At 42.4% G+C, this 13,632-nt stretch overlaps 3 non-coding genes across 3 annotated transcripts; 1 reads left to right on the top strand and 2 right to left on the bottom strand.

The window, feature by feature from the left end:
* Window positions 1-2,198: 2,198 nt before the first annotated feature.
* Window positions 2,199-2,272, bottom strand: TRNAN-GUU. The gene has a single exon. It is a non-coding gene; the product is annotated as a tRNA-Asn (tRNA).
* Window positions 2,273-11,206: 8,934 nt separating this feature from the next.
* On the bottom strand, window positions 11,207-11,278 carry TRNAG-UCC. Its single transcript has one exon. It is a non-coding gene; the product is annotated as a tRNA-Gly (tRNA).
* A 697-nt stretch (window positions 11,279-11,975) lies between these two features.
* Window positions 11,976-12,058, top strand: TRNAL-CAG. Its single transcript has one exon. It is a non-coding gene; the product is annotated as a tRNA-Leu (tRNA).
* Window positions 12,059-13,632: the final 1,574 nt, after the last annotated feature.

The raw sequence follows: 13,632 nt of genomic DNA on the forward strand, positions 1-13,632 counted from the left end.
ATCCTTTAAACATACAAAAATTGCTCGTATTATAAATTACCAAGTTTAGAGGGAAAAAAAGAAAATAATTATTCCTAAATAAATGGATAAGTAGAATTAATGGTTGAGGCAGGGCCATACAGAGTGTGGGAACTGCTGGGGATCTAGGGAATTCAGTGGGACCAATGAAAGCATGGCTGAGAAATAGCAGGGTAGTCCAGGATAGACTAAGGAAGTTGTCCCCATCTGAGCCCAGAGATAAGGCTGTCTTCCTAGAACATTAGCCGTAGTGGAATTAACAGGAAATCATGAGGGTGAAGTAGAATTGAGTCTTCCAGGGGAGTCTGTCAGAACTGGACCATCTCCAAGTATATAACGATGAGCCCTCTTAATGCTAGGAGTAGAAAATGGTCCTAGGAAGGGGACTGAGGATTGGGGTGGGGGTGGGGTGGAAAAGAAAGTATAGAACAAACCGTGTGTCACTGTCCCAAGTTAAGCTAAGTGAACAGAACTATCTCAGCTTCAGAATGAGAAAGCCTGAGAAGAAAGAACCAACCACAAGCACACAGGAAGGAAAGCGCAGGAGGTGAAAATGCTTTCTTGGCCGGGGCAGTAAGAATTAGAGGTTAAGGGCAGGGACTGTAAAACCACCTTTTCTGCTTCAATATCTAATTCCTGTGTAGCTTTGTTCATTGCATTTATTAAACAAATGATGTATAACCAATACTAAATGTACTACCGAGCTTCGCTGAGTTAAATTATGAAACTTTCAAATCCTGCATCATGTCAGTTCCAATGAATGAGGTGGGGATGGAGAAGACAACTGTTGCTTATGAAAGAAAGCTTTAGCTGTCTCTGTTTTGTAAGCTTTAAGTGCAACATTTCTTGGTTCCAATAAAGCATTTTATAAGATCTTGCATGCTACTCTTAGATAGAAGATGGGAAAACCATGGTAATAAAATATGAATGATAAAATTCTTTCTTCTTCCCTTTGTCCAACACTGTAACAGAGATGGGTTTGGATTGGTGAGAAACAACCCCTCCTCCCAGCAACCATCTCACCACAACTCATATGAATTAGCCAGCTTGCTTTCCAAATCTTGCTGAGACAATTGGGCTAAGAGGGATTCTTATGGGAAGTATGGGATAGGAGGGTGAATAAGCATTAGAGATAGTTTTAGAGCATTGGGGCAGATAGGAGAAGGCACAGCTACGCAGGAGGTAGGGGCCTGGGCAGAGGTAGAGGGTCAGCCTGATTGTATGAATTATGAACTATATACCAAGACGATTCAAGCTAGATTACATACATAAATATTACATAAGATTCAGACATGACACAAGTGCATTTGGAAACCTTGGACATTCAATTCACATTTATTTACTACCTACAATGTGCAAGCTTGAGTTCAGGTGCTGAAGATATCAAATGAACAACACAGGGTCATTCCCTGGAGAAGCTTTAATTCTAGTGAGAAAAACAGTTAAATAGGAAGAGAATGAAGAAAGGGCTGCAGAAAAGAGGCTTGATTTGAGGGATGTGGTCATGAAGGATGAGTAGGAGTTTGCCAGGCAAAGAAGAGAAAAAAAGCCCGAGGTTCATAGGCAAAGATTCAAAACCCAGAGTGTGAGTTCAAGAAAGCAGTTTGGTTCTGTGTCGGTGAGGGAGAGGAAAGAGTTTCAGGGCCAGATCATGAAGGGCATTACCTTCCAAACTAAGGAGATCGTATCAGACCCTGCAATACATTCAGAGAGTTTAAGCAGACCAGGTTTGTACCGTATAGTATTTTAGAAGGATTCTCTGGCAACTACTTGATGGATGGATGGGACAGGAGAGTTGAAGACCAGAAGCCAGATAGGGCAGCAAGGCAGGACGCAGTAACCCAAAGGGAGCAATGAGGAAGTAACTGGCGGTGAGGCTGGAGAGGAAGGTGCTTAATCAACAAGGTGTTTAGGAGGCCAACTCTCCAAGAATTGGCAGCCAGCAGTACACGGCGTGACTAAGGACCAGGTTCCACACATAGTGCCCGTTTTCTGAGTTAGGAAATAGAAAGGCAAGGCAGGTACAGGTTTGGTGGAAAGACAAACAATTCGTTTTGGGATTATTAGTACTTACTTCCTTTGGTCAGTAAATTTCCTTAAAGTGTCAGTTTCCATAACGTAATTGCAGTGGTTTTTTCAGTCGAAGTTTCAAAAACCCGAGGTTCACAAAATGCGACTTCCGTCCCTGGGTGGGATCGAACCACCAACCTTTCGGTTAACAGCCGAACGCGCTAACCGATTGCGCCACAGAGACGGGCGTTAACGAAATTGGCTGCCAAGTCACTTCACTGAAGAAAAAATGCTCAGTACTCTACGTCTCCAAAAAAATTGAGGTTGATTTGAAACCTGTGACACAATTAGCTTTTTGTGCTTCAGGGCGCGGCTCATAGCCCTGAGCGGGGCAGGTCTTTTTTCAGCGCTAGCACTTACGTAGATCTGGAGCAGGACTCAGCTTCCACCAGAAGAGGCTGAGAAAAGGAGAGCAGAAGAGGATGCAGGAACGAAGGGTCTTCGGGGAATCCAAAATGGATGCTCTCTGTGGGTTCGGGGGTTCCGTTGATTTTGGTCAGAGAAGTACGACAATAAGCTTTTTTTGCTGATGTAGACAATTTATGTATGCATGTGCACATGTCGAGTGCTGACTCATAATAAGCTTATTATCGTGAGCATTAAAAATATTTTCTTACAGGTCCAATCACGTCCAGCAAAATGTGATATCTAAGTGAGTTTTGTATTACAAAATTAGTCTTCAACCCACGCTGTTTTGAAAGGTTTCTACCGGCGTATTAGACATGCAGACAGAACACGGAGCTTAAAAAGCCTGTTACATTCCAATTAATGTTATTCAGCTTGGAAAAAAAAAAATATTTTTTAAAAAATGTCTGCAACTTAAGGACTTTCATGCTGACATATCCAGATCCAAATATCTGAGGACAGAGACCCCTAATTTCACCACCATCGATCTAGGGAACCTCGTCAGTGCTGGGTCTAAAAAGGCTTTTTTTCTTTAATTCATATATATATATATATATATACACACACACTTTAAGTTCTAGGCTACATGTGCGCAAGGTGCAGGTTTGTTACATATGTATACATGCGCCATGTTGGTGTGCTGCACCCGTTAACTCGTCATTTACATTAGGTGTTTCTCCTAATGTTATCCCTCCTCACTCCCCCCACCCACGACAGGTCCCGGTGTGTGATGTTCCCCACCCATGCACATGTATGTTTATTGCAGCACTATTCACAATAGCAAAGACTTGGAACCAACCCAAATGTCCATCAATGATAGACTGGATTAAGAAAATGTGGCACATATACACTATGGAATACTATGCAGCCATAAAAAAGGATGAGTTCATGTCCTTTGTAGGGACATGGATGAAGCTGGAAACCATCATTCTGAACAAACTATCACAAGGACAGAAAATCAAACATGGCATGTTCTCACTCATAGGTGGGAATTGAACAATAAGAACACTTGGACAAAAGCCATTTTCTATATTGCCCAAGACCCTGGGCCTCTCCATAGCCTCCACACAGAATCTCCTTTCTTTCTGCCCTGCCATCCTCTGTCATCAGTGGGCTCCAGTTTAGGTACAGGTGGAAGTTTTCAATGATGTTCAGTGAAATGAGAAGACACACAAACATAGATATGCATATGCAGAAATTATATATGCATATATGTTTATGTGTACACATATCTTATATCTTATGTAAAATACATATATGTGTATATGTATAATAAATAAGTAAATAAATAAATTTGCCAAATGATCTTTAAACTAGAGTCATTTATTTTTTTTTATTAATTTTTTTTTTGAGATGGAGTCTTGCTCTGTTGCCCAGACTGGAGTGCAGTGGCACGATCTCGGCTCACTGCAACCTCCACCACCCATGTTCAAGCAATTCTCCTGCCTCAGCCTCCTGAGTAGCTGAGATTACAGGCATGGCCCACAATGCCTGGCTAATTTTTGTGGTTTTTTTTTTTTTTTTGAGATGGAGTCTTGCTGTCGCCCAGGTTGGAGTGCAGTGGCGCGATCTCGGCTCACTGCAGACTCCGCCCCCCGGGGTTCACGCCATTCTCCTGCCTCAGCCTCCCGAGTAGCTGGGACTACAGGCGCCCGCCACCTCGCCTGGCTAAGTTTTTTGTATTTTTAGTAGAGATGGGCTTTCGCCATGTTGGCCAGGCTGGTCTCAAACTCCTGACCTCAGGTGATCCTCCCACCTCAGCCTCCCAAAGTGCTGGGATTACAGGCATAAGCCACCGTGCCAGGCCTAGAGTCATTTCTTTCATACTTTAAATTTTTGTTTTTGTTCTTTTGCTCAGACCTGTGGAGCCGGCAATATGGGCAAGTGTCATGGACTGTCTACCACCAGGAAGCTCCATAGTCACCGACAGGATCAGAAGTGGCATGGTAAATGGTACAAGAAAGCCCATTCGGGCACAGTCCTGAAGACCAGCCCTTTTGGAGGTGCTTCTCATGCAAAGGGAATTGGGCTGGAAAAAGTAGGGATTGGATCCAAATAGCCCATCTCTGCCACTGAGAAGTATGCCAGGGCCAAGCTGATCATCCAGCATAAGCTAGATGCTGTGGTCTCCACTGGCACAGCTGGTCCTCTTGTTACAGGATGGAGGCTGTGAGGCAGATGAGAGAACAGCAAGAAAATCACAGCCTTTGTACCTGATGATGATTGCTTGAATTTTATTGAAAAAAATGATGAAGTTCTGTATCGGGGGAACCAGCCCCCAATATTTCAATGTAGGTTCTTTTCTATTTTCCCTAAGTGTCAGCTGGTCTGAGAAATGAAGAGAAAGAGTACAAAGAGAAGAATTTTACTGCTGGGCTGCCAGGGGTGACATCACATATTGGCAGGTTCCATGATGCCCACCTGAGCCACAAAACCAGCAAGTTTTTATTAGGGATTCTAAAAGGGGAGGGGGTGTACAAACAGGGAGTAAGTCACAAAGATCACTTGCTTCAAAGGGCAATAAAAGATCACAAGGCAAGGCAAAATTAGAATTACTGATGAGGGCCTCTGTCCCACTGTGCATGCATTGTCTTGTTAAACATCTTAACAGGAAACAGGGTTTGAGAGCAGACAACTGGTCTGACTAGAATTTACCAGGCTGGAATTTCCCAATCCTAGTAAGCCTGAGGGTACTGCAGGAGACCAGGGCGTATTTCAGTCCTTATCTCAACCACATAATACTGAGACTCCCAGAGTGGCCATCTATAGACCTACCCCCAGGAATGCATTCCTTCCCTGGGACTATCAATTATTAATATTCCTTGTGGGGAAAAGAATTCAGCAATATTTCTCCTACTCACACGTCCATCTATAGGCTCTCTGCAAGAAGAAAAATATGACACTATTCTGCCCGACCCCGCAGGCAGTCAGACCTTACGGTTATCTTTCCTTGTTCCCTGAAAATTGCTGTTATTCTGTTCTTTTTCAGGGTGCACTGATTTCATATTGTTCAAACACACGTGTTTTACAATTTGTACAGTTAACACAACCATCACAGGGTCCTGAGGTGACATACATCCTCAGCTTACGAACATGACAGGATTAAGAGATTAAAGACAGGCATAAGAAATTATAAGAGTATTGATTGGGGAAGTGATAAATGTCCATGAAATCTTCACAATTTATGTTCTTCTGCCTCGGCTCCAGCTGGTCCCTCCATTCGGGGTCCCTGACTTCCCACAACAGTTCTGGTTGCTGGATTTGGTGGAAAAGGTCATGCTGTTGGTGATATTCCTGGAGTCCACCTTAAAGTTGTTAAAGTAGCCAATGTCTCTCTTTTGGCCCTATCAAAAGCAAGGAGCAAAGACCAAGCTCATCAGCTTTAATGGTGAAAACCCAATAGTAATAAGTTTTCATTTGCCAAAATAAGTTGTTTTTAAATGTCCTTTCTTTTTTAAAATTAAAATTAGGATAGATGATGGTTTTGTGGCTATTTGTATTATGAATTTCGTAACTTGGCAAAATGAAAAGTTGGCCACCCTATACTAGTGACCAACTTTTCTGATGTCATTAGAGACAGGGTCTTGCTCTATCACCTAGGTCAGAGTGTAGCTGCACAATCTTAGCTCACTGCAGCCTGCAACTCTCAAGCTCAAGCAATCCTCCTGCCTTAGCTTCCCAAGTAGTTGGGATTACAGGCTTGAGCCACCTTGCCCGGCCAGTAACCAACATTATGGGAAAATTTTGTTCATCTGTGACGTTCCAGTTTGGAACTACCACTCTGTGCTTTACCTCCATTGCTGGATTGACAGCAGAATAAAAAGTTATTAGTTTCCAGTTGATTGTGCATATACATACATTTCCTGTGCTTCATTTTACATGTATGTGACAGCAATGCAAAAGCAGGAGAGTAAAAAGGAAGAATTGTTAAAGAATAAAAGAATAATTGAGATCAAAAGTACAAAACGAGGTAGTGAAATAAATTCAAATATATCAGCGATTTTTTTTGGAGGGTGGGTGGACAGAGTCTCTGTCACCCAGGCTGGAGTGCAGGGGTGGCATCTTGGCTCACTCACTGCAATCTCCACCTTCCCAGTTCAAGCGATTCTCCCACCTCAGCCTCCTGGGGACTACAGGTGCATGCCACCACACCCACCTAATTTTTAGTAGAGTTGCGGTTTCACCATGTTGGCCAGGCTGGTCTTGAACTCCTGACCTCAAGTGATCCACCCGCCTCAGCCTCCCAAAGTGCTGGGATTACAGGTGTGAGCCACCATGACCCGGCATATAACAGTAATTATAATAATGCAACTGAACAAAACCTTCCAGTTAAAAGATAAAGTGAATTTTTAAGATCAATTTTATTCTGTTTAGAAGAATGACATTAAAACGTAAAGAAACAGAAAGATTAAATGGAAAAGGGAATGCCAGGAATATTCTAACAAAAAGAAAGTTGGCATATAGCTATACAATATCAGACAAAATAAAGTTTAACAAACAATGCATCATTAGGGATGAAGATGGTCATCATATAATAAAAGATTAAACTACTGATGAATATGTAACTGATAAAATGGCATTAAAATATGAAAGCAAGAATTAGGCCTACAAGGGAAAATGAACAAATCCATCACCACAGTGAGAGAATTCCACATACTTCAACCCTTACTAGATCAAACAGAAAAAAATTAAGCATGTGTCTTTTTTTCTTATTTACTTTTATTAAGCATATGAATGCAATTAACAAGCTCAATTTAACCGACATATATATAGAACTGCAATCAATAATTATTAGTTGTACATTCTTCTCAAACACACATGGGATATTATGAAAACTGACTTTATATGAGGCTAATAAGTTTCTTTTTTTTCTTTTTCTTTTTTTTAAGATGGAGTCTTGCTCTGTCACCCAGGCTGGAGTATGATGGCACTATCTCAGCTCACTTCAACCTCTGCCTCCTGGGTGCAAGTGATTCTCCTGCCTCAGCCTCCTGAGTAGCTGGAATTACAGGTGCGCGTGCCACCACACCTGGCTAATATTTTTTATTTATTTATTTTTTATTTTTAGTAGAGACAGGTTCACCATGTTGGTCAGGCTGGTCTTGAACTCCTGACCTCAAGTGATCCCACATCTCGGCCTCTCAAAGTGCTGGGATTACAGGCTTGAGCCACCGCACCTGGCTAAGGCCAGTAAGCTTCAACATATGTCATGGAATCAGTACTATATGAAGCACATTTTCTGAACATAAGGAATTTAACTCAGAAATCAATGACAAAAAATAACTTTTAAAAGGCTTCATATATTTGGAAATTTAAAAAAACAAAATTTGTGGAATGTAACGAATCCTATTATAATGGGGAAATGTATAGCCAGTGGCTATTCTGATTGGTCAGTGCTAGATCTGTTAACTCCTCCACAAAAAGAAGTATCTTCTGGGTTTTGCTTTTGGCTTTCCCTAGACATTCCAAAAATCCAGCCCCCATACCTCGGCTGGCCACAGGGAACTCTAGGTGGCTACTTCCAGAAAAACCACTCAGTGAATCCCAACCTGAAGGGCAACTGAAGCCAGCCTATGGCAGGTGTTGGTTATAGGTCCCTGTCCCTATATGTCTCCCAAGACAGGGCAGCCTGAACCCTGATCCACTTAGCGATTGCCCAGTGTCAATCTGGCCCCACACAGCTGTGGCTAGCCACTACCAGTCAGTACTACCCTTGGTTCTTCTTGCCTGTGGGCACTGCAGCCTCCGTGGGACCTTAGTACTAAGAGTCAGAGAATATCAGGGAGAGCAGGTGGGCAGTAACAGGTTACATTGGAGGCATAAGCTAGATGCTGTGGCCTCCACTGGCACAGCTAGTCCTCTTGTTACAGGATGGAGGCTGTGGGGCAGATGAGAGCATAAGGGAGGTTTGGAGCTAAAGGGTGGCTGAGGTGCAGATGTCCTTTCTTCCCATCCCTGTTGAATTTCACCTCAATTTTATGGAATGAGACTTAAAATCTCAAACATCATCCCACTGCAGTCATTAACAATGGACCATCCTGGCAATGTTTATACATTTGTAATATATGTTTATATACTAACCCATTTAAGAATTAAAATTGTCATCATTATCCTCTTTTACAGAGAGGAAATGGAGACAAAGAGAGCCAAGATTCAAACACAGGAAGCACAACAGAGCCCATGCACTTAATCTTCACACTGTGTTGCGTCATCCAGCCTGAATGGTTAGGGTCAATCTAATTATATATGTCATTCCAATAAATGACTTTTGTATAATAAAAGATAACAGATACATAAAACCCTCAGACAGTATTTTAAAGGCTAGAAAATTTGTGAATACAATTGCTGTTAGTTCAATCAGTGACAAAGAACTCAGTATCATAAACAGCATGTTAGGAAAAAGTTTCAACTTATCGAGACTACAAGTCATCTAATGACTATCAGTTTATTAGGAAATTATCAAAAGAGTTTGATTCCCAGCCAAATTGAATCCCTGCCTCTCTCCCATGTAACTCAGTTCCAAATCAAATGCTCACTCCAGTACATCTGAGCTTTTTGCCAGCAGAGAGGGGGGCCCGAATGGGTTGCTTACTATGAGGCCACTTTGGGGGTTTTTATGGACTGGAAACAGGAAGGAATGTGCTTAGTTTGCCGGCTGTTTTGGAGAATGCGTGATTTAGGTTGGCCTGGGACCTTGGCCCGGGACTAATTAGAAAGCTTGGCCCGGGACCTTAGCCTAGGACCTCCGCCGGGAATAATTAGGGGCTTAAGTGATGATTTGTAGAGGCTGCTTTGCTTGGCCCTAGATCTATTAAGGAGCTGAAGTGAAAGCTTGGCCCGGGACCTTGCCCCAGGACCAATTAGGGGCTGAACTTGTGATTTATAGAGGCTGGACTTGCAGTTTAAAAAAAGGAAAGGAAAGTGCTTACTGGAACCCACTGGAGCCTACTGTGCCTATGCCTACAAAAAGAGAAGGAACTTTTTCCTGGGAGCCCGCTGACTATACAAAGAACAAAGGCATTTCTATTTCAGGCCTTGTTCCCTTATTTGAGTGAGCTGGAGGTTTGTGCAAGTTTTTATCTCAGAAAGTTGGAGGCACTCCTATTTGTGCAGCCACCGGCATGGTTTCAGGCGCAACCTCCGGTGCTAGTTTGCCGGAAGCTTGACTTTTTCCCAGGCTGCTTTTTTCTTATGTGGGAATGAGGCACTGACCCATGGGGCCAGGGGCTCTCCAGAGACACTTCCCTTGCTATCTACCAAGCTAACTATCTCCTTTCAGTTCCCCCTTAGGAGTGGAGACCCTAACTGCTGTTAGGGAGATTGGATGTTGAATTTTTTGGCTATTTTTTGCTGGAAAAGGGTGTTGTGTGGGGAACAGCAGCTAAGGTTTTTGCGGGGGGCAGGTTGAAGGGTTTTTGGAAGAAAGGCGTATTTATGCGTGGTGACCTTTGGAGCTTGATAGCCTTTAGGCGAGAGGAAACAATTTGGGTTACAGCATTGAGTATACAAGGCCTAAACATTAACACAGGCATATAAGGAAAACAGGTTTTAGGAGCTAACTAGGTTTAAAATGAAGACTGGAATTTATTAAAAAGGGATTGTAGCTAACTGGGACTGGAGTTTGTGTTTCTTTCTAATTTGTTAATTATTTTAATTTGGTTTTTAAGCACTTGTAAATTGTTTTTTACTTGACTGGAAGAGACGAGAAAAAATAAAAACCAACACTAATCTCCCCGTCGGGGAATCGAACCCCAAACTCCCCCGTAATAGGCGGGGACACTCACCACTACGCTAACGAGGCCGACCGTGAGTGGTTTTTTTTTTTCGAAAATTGTCTTTTAGAGAAAGATACTCCTAAACTACCAGCATGCTTTCAGGGAAAATTGCTGACTGTTGGCAAAGTTATGCTTCTGCTCTCTAGACCGGCACACTGCAGTAGAAATATAATTCGAGTCCCACATGTCATTTTTAATAGTCACATTAAAAAGTAAAAAGAAAGAGGTGATGATAATTTTAATAACAAATCCTATTCTTTAACCCAACATATGCAAAATATTACAAGTAATCAATATAAAAATATTAATTGGCTATATTTTTTTTCTTAGCTAGTCTTCAAAAATCGCTATGTATTTTACACTTAAAGACAGCACATTTCAACTCGGAAGGGAAATTTTCTTCGAAAAAACAATCCGTATTTAGATTTCATAAAATTTACAATTGAAAAAGTAGATTCAATAGCCCAGTTGTTTCAAATGCACTGAAACCTTCTCCAATGGTTGAGTTATTAAGTATCCATTTTAAAATTTCCACTTATTAATTTTATTTCAATTGATTTATTTACTAAGACTAAATTTGAAAATGCAGTTTCTTAGAGAAACTAGCCAAGTTCAAGTGCTCAGTAGTGCGTGGCTATCGAATGAATCTCGCAAGTGAAGACACAAGAGCCCCTTTCTGAAGCTAAGACTCATCCCAGGATTCAAATGATCCCAAAGATTCCTCAAGAGTTGGAAGTTTACAAAGGAAGGAAGGGAGGAAAGAACCATCAGAATTTAATCCCTTCAAAAAGAGCCTGGGTCTAGAAAGGGGCCAGGGGAAACACAGGAAGCGAGTACGGAAAACGAGGTACTGCTGCAGTTTCGTTGAGGCGTAAAACGGATACTCAACGCGCTGTAGGATCCGACTCAGAAAAGTTTTTCATAGAAGACAAAAACCTTGCGTTGGCCGGGAATCGAACCCGGGTCAACTGCTTGGAAGGCAGCTATGCTCACCACTATACCACCAACGCAGCCCGAACTCAAGCTTTTAGAAATTTGTATATAAGATAAGCAAAGCGTATGATTTTTTTCCCGACCGTTCTAGCAGTGTCTTTTGTTTATGATGCTGAGGTTAAATACGCTAAGCCCTCACTTGATGAGAACCGATTCTTATGAATCGGCCCCGCCCCGCAAACGGCGGGGGACGGTGAACGCAGAAGCCACTGGCTCTGGAAGCCGGAGGGCGGGGCCGGCTCACAGCCGAGAGAGAAAGCTGGAGTTGAGCACCGCCGGGGGATTTTCCTCCCCCGTCTTCTCTTCCCCCTGCTCTCCTCACGTCCCGTAGCTCCCAGCTCCGCAGCTGTTCGAGACTCTGCACTGGATCCTCCGGGTGTCGAATTCAGCAACAGTGATTGGTGCAGAGGACCCGAGGGAGACGGGCCGGCACAGGGTCCACCTTGACATGGCTCGACCCCTCTAGAGAAGCAGAGGGGCGCTCGAAGAGTCGCCAGGGAAAATGGAGCCTTAAGGTTTAGTTTGGGTAGTGAGGAAATAGGAAAGAGAAAAGAGCTGTCGGAGGCTGTTTCATTTTTTCCGCTTTGCGACAAGGTCTAGAGAGAGTTAGAATTTTATTTGAAACAGTAAATAGACACATTAATGTGACCTGATAGCGTGCACCATCAGTATATGATAAAATTAGGAGAAATTAGGAAAGCACGTAAAGCGCGAGTCAGGATGGCCGAGCGGTCTAAGGCGCTGCGTTCAGGTCGCAGTCTCCCCTGGAGGCGTGGGTTCGAATCCCACTTCTGACAAAGTATGTTTTCCGTCCTTAATTTTCCTCCTGATTTGAACCAACCAGCAATCATGTTTGAGTTCCTAGAGAAAGACTTTTCGATCGGTCAACACTGCGTTTTATCCTGGGTATCTACATTTATGAAAATTATTTGTGCTTCCCTGCACATATAGAACTAAATCTATTTTTTCTGTATTGTAGGCTGGAGTCTGTTCTATGAAATCAGGGAGCAGTTGAGACTATTATTCCAACTTCCCAGTGTCAATTTATCCATTCTTTTATTCGACAACAATGTGTTGAGCCCTTTCTGTGCGTCAAGCACACTAAGGCAGGCAGATACCAAACTCCTTTGACTAAACAAGAGAACGCCCTCAACTCAGGATCCTTTAATTTGCTGTACAGTCTTAACTGGGTTTTTTTTGTTTGTTTGTTTTGTTTTTAACGCTAACGCAGTAGTGTCAAACTTTGGTAAGGATCGGATTCTCCACCGCCTTGCCCCGCTCCCCAGCTTTTTTTTTTCTTTTTTCTTTTTTTTTTTTTTTTGAGACAGGGTCTCACTCTGTACCCCAGGCTGGAGTACAGTGGCGCGATCTCGGCTCACTGCAGCCTCGGTCTTCCGGGTTCACGCGGTTCTCGTGCCTCAGCCTCCCAAGTACCCGGGGTTCGCGCCTGTAGTCCCAGCTACTCCGGGAGCCTGAGGCGAATCTCTTGAGCCCAGGGGGCAGAGGTTGCAGTGAGCCGAGATCGTGCCACTGCACTCCAGCCTGGGGTACAGAGTGAGACCCTGTGTCCAAAAAAAAAAAAAAAAAAAGTAAAATCTGAGTAAAGTCTACAGTTAGTCATTAATGTTATACCAATGCCAATTTCTTAGGTTTGATAAATATAACATGGTTATGTAAGATTTTGACATTAGGGGAAGTAGAAAGGATATAGAGTAATAACTTTATGTAGTATCTTTGCAACTCATCTGTTCATCTAAAATTATTGCAAAATCAAAAATTCTTTTAAAAAACCAACAACTTGAAAGTGGTTGCCTGTGAGGAGTAGGACCTGGGAAGGGGGCAAGAAACTGCTTGTACCAAGAATTGATTTTTTTAATAATGGGCATGTGTTCTGATTTAATTTGTTCAAACTTTTTCCCCCCCTTTGGAACTGGGTGACATAGTTGTGATTACAATAATCAAACTAAGACTACATACAATATAAGGATTTTTAGATACCTAGTATACAAGAAACAGTCCCCAAAGAAACTAAAGCAAAATGATCAACAGACATTTAAAAGTAAATAAAGTTTGTTTACATCTCTCTATGGAAAAATAGACTGCACTCAAATGGGAGGATCTGAGATGTCACAACTAAACACGACAAAAATCTTTCTTCTTATATTCTGCGTGTGTTGGGTTTTTTAAAAGGAGAAAAGGCATGCTATCAAAATACTAAGAAACTATATAAAAGTGAGTACCATCAATCCTCTTGAGAAGTTCAAACAGGTTGAGGGGGGTCAATGTTGAGAATTGAGATGAGATTCAGGAAAGGAAGAATGTAATGCAGGATGTACGTGTTACTCCATCTCTCTCTCTCTCTCTCTCTTTT

The sequence above is a fragment of the Nomascus leucogenys genome, chromosome 12, assembly GCF_006542625.1.
Source record: "Nomascus leucogenys isolate Asia chromosome 12, Asia_NLE_v1, whole genome shotgun sequence".
In the NCBI taxonomy this organism is placed as follows: domain Eukaryota; kingdom Metazoa; phylum Chordata; class Mammalia; order Primates; family Hylobatidae; genus Nomascus; species Nomascus leucogenys.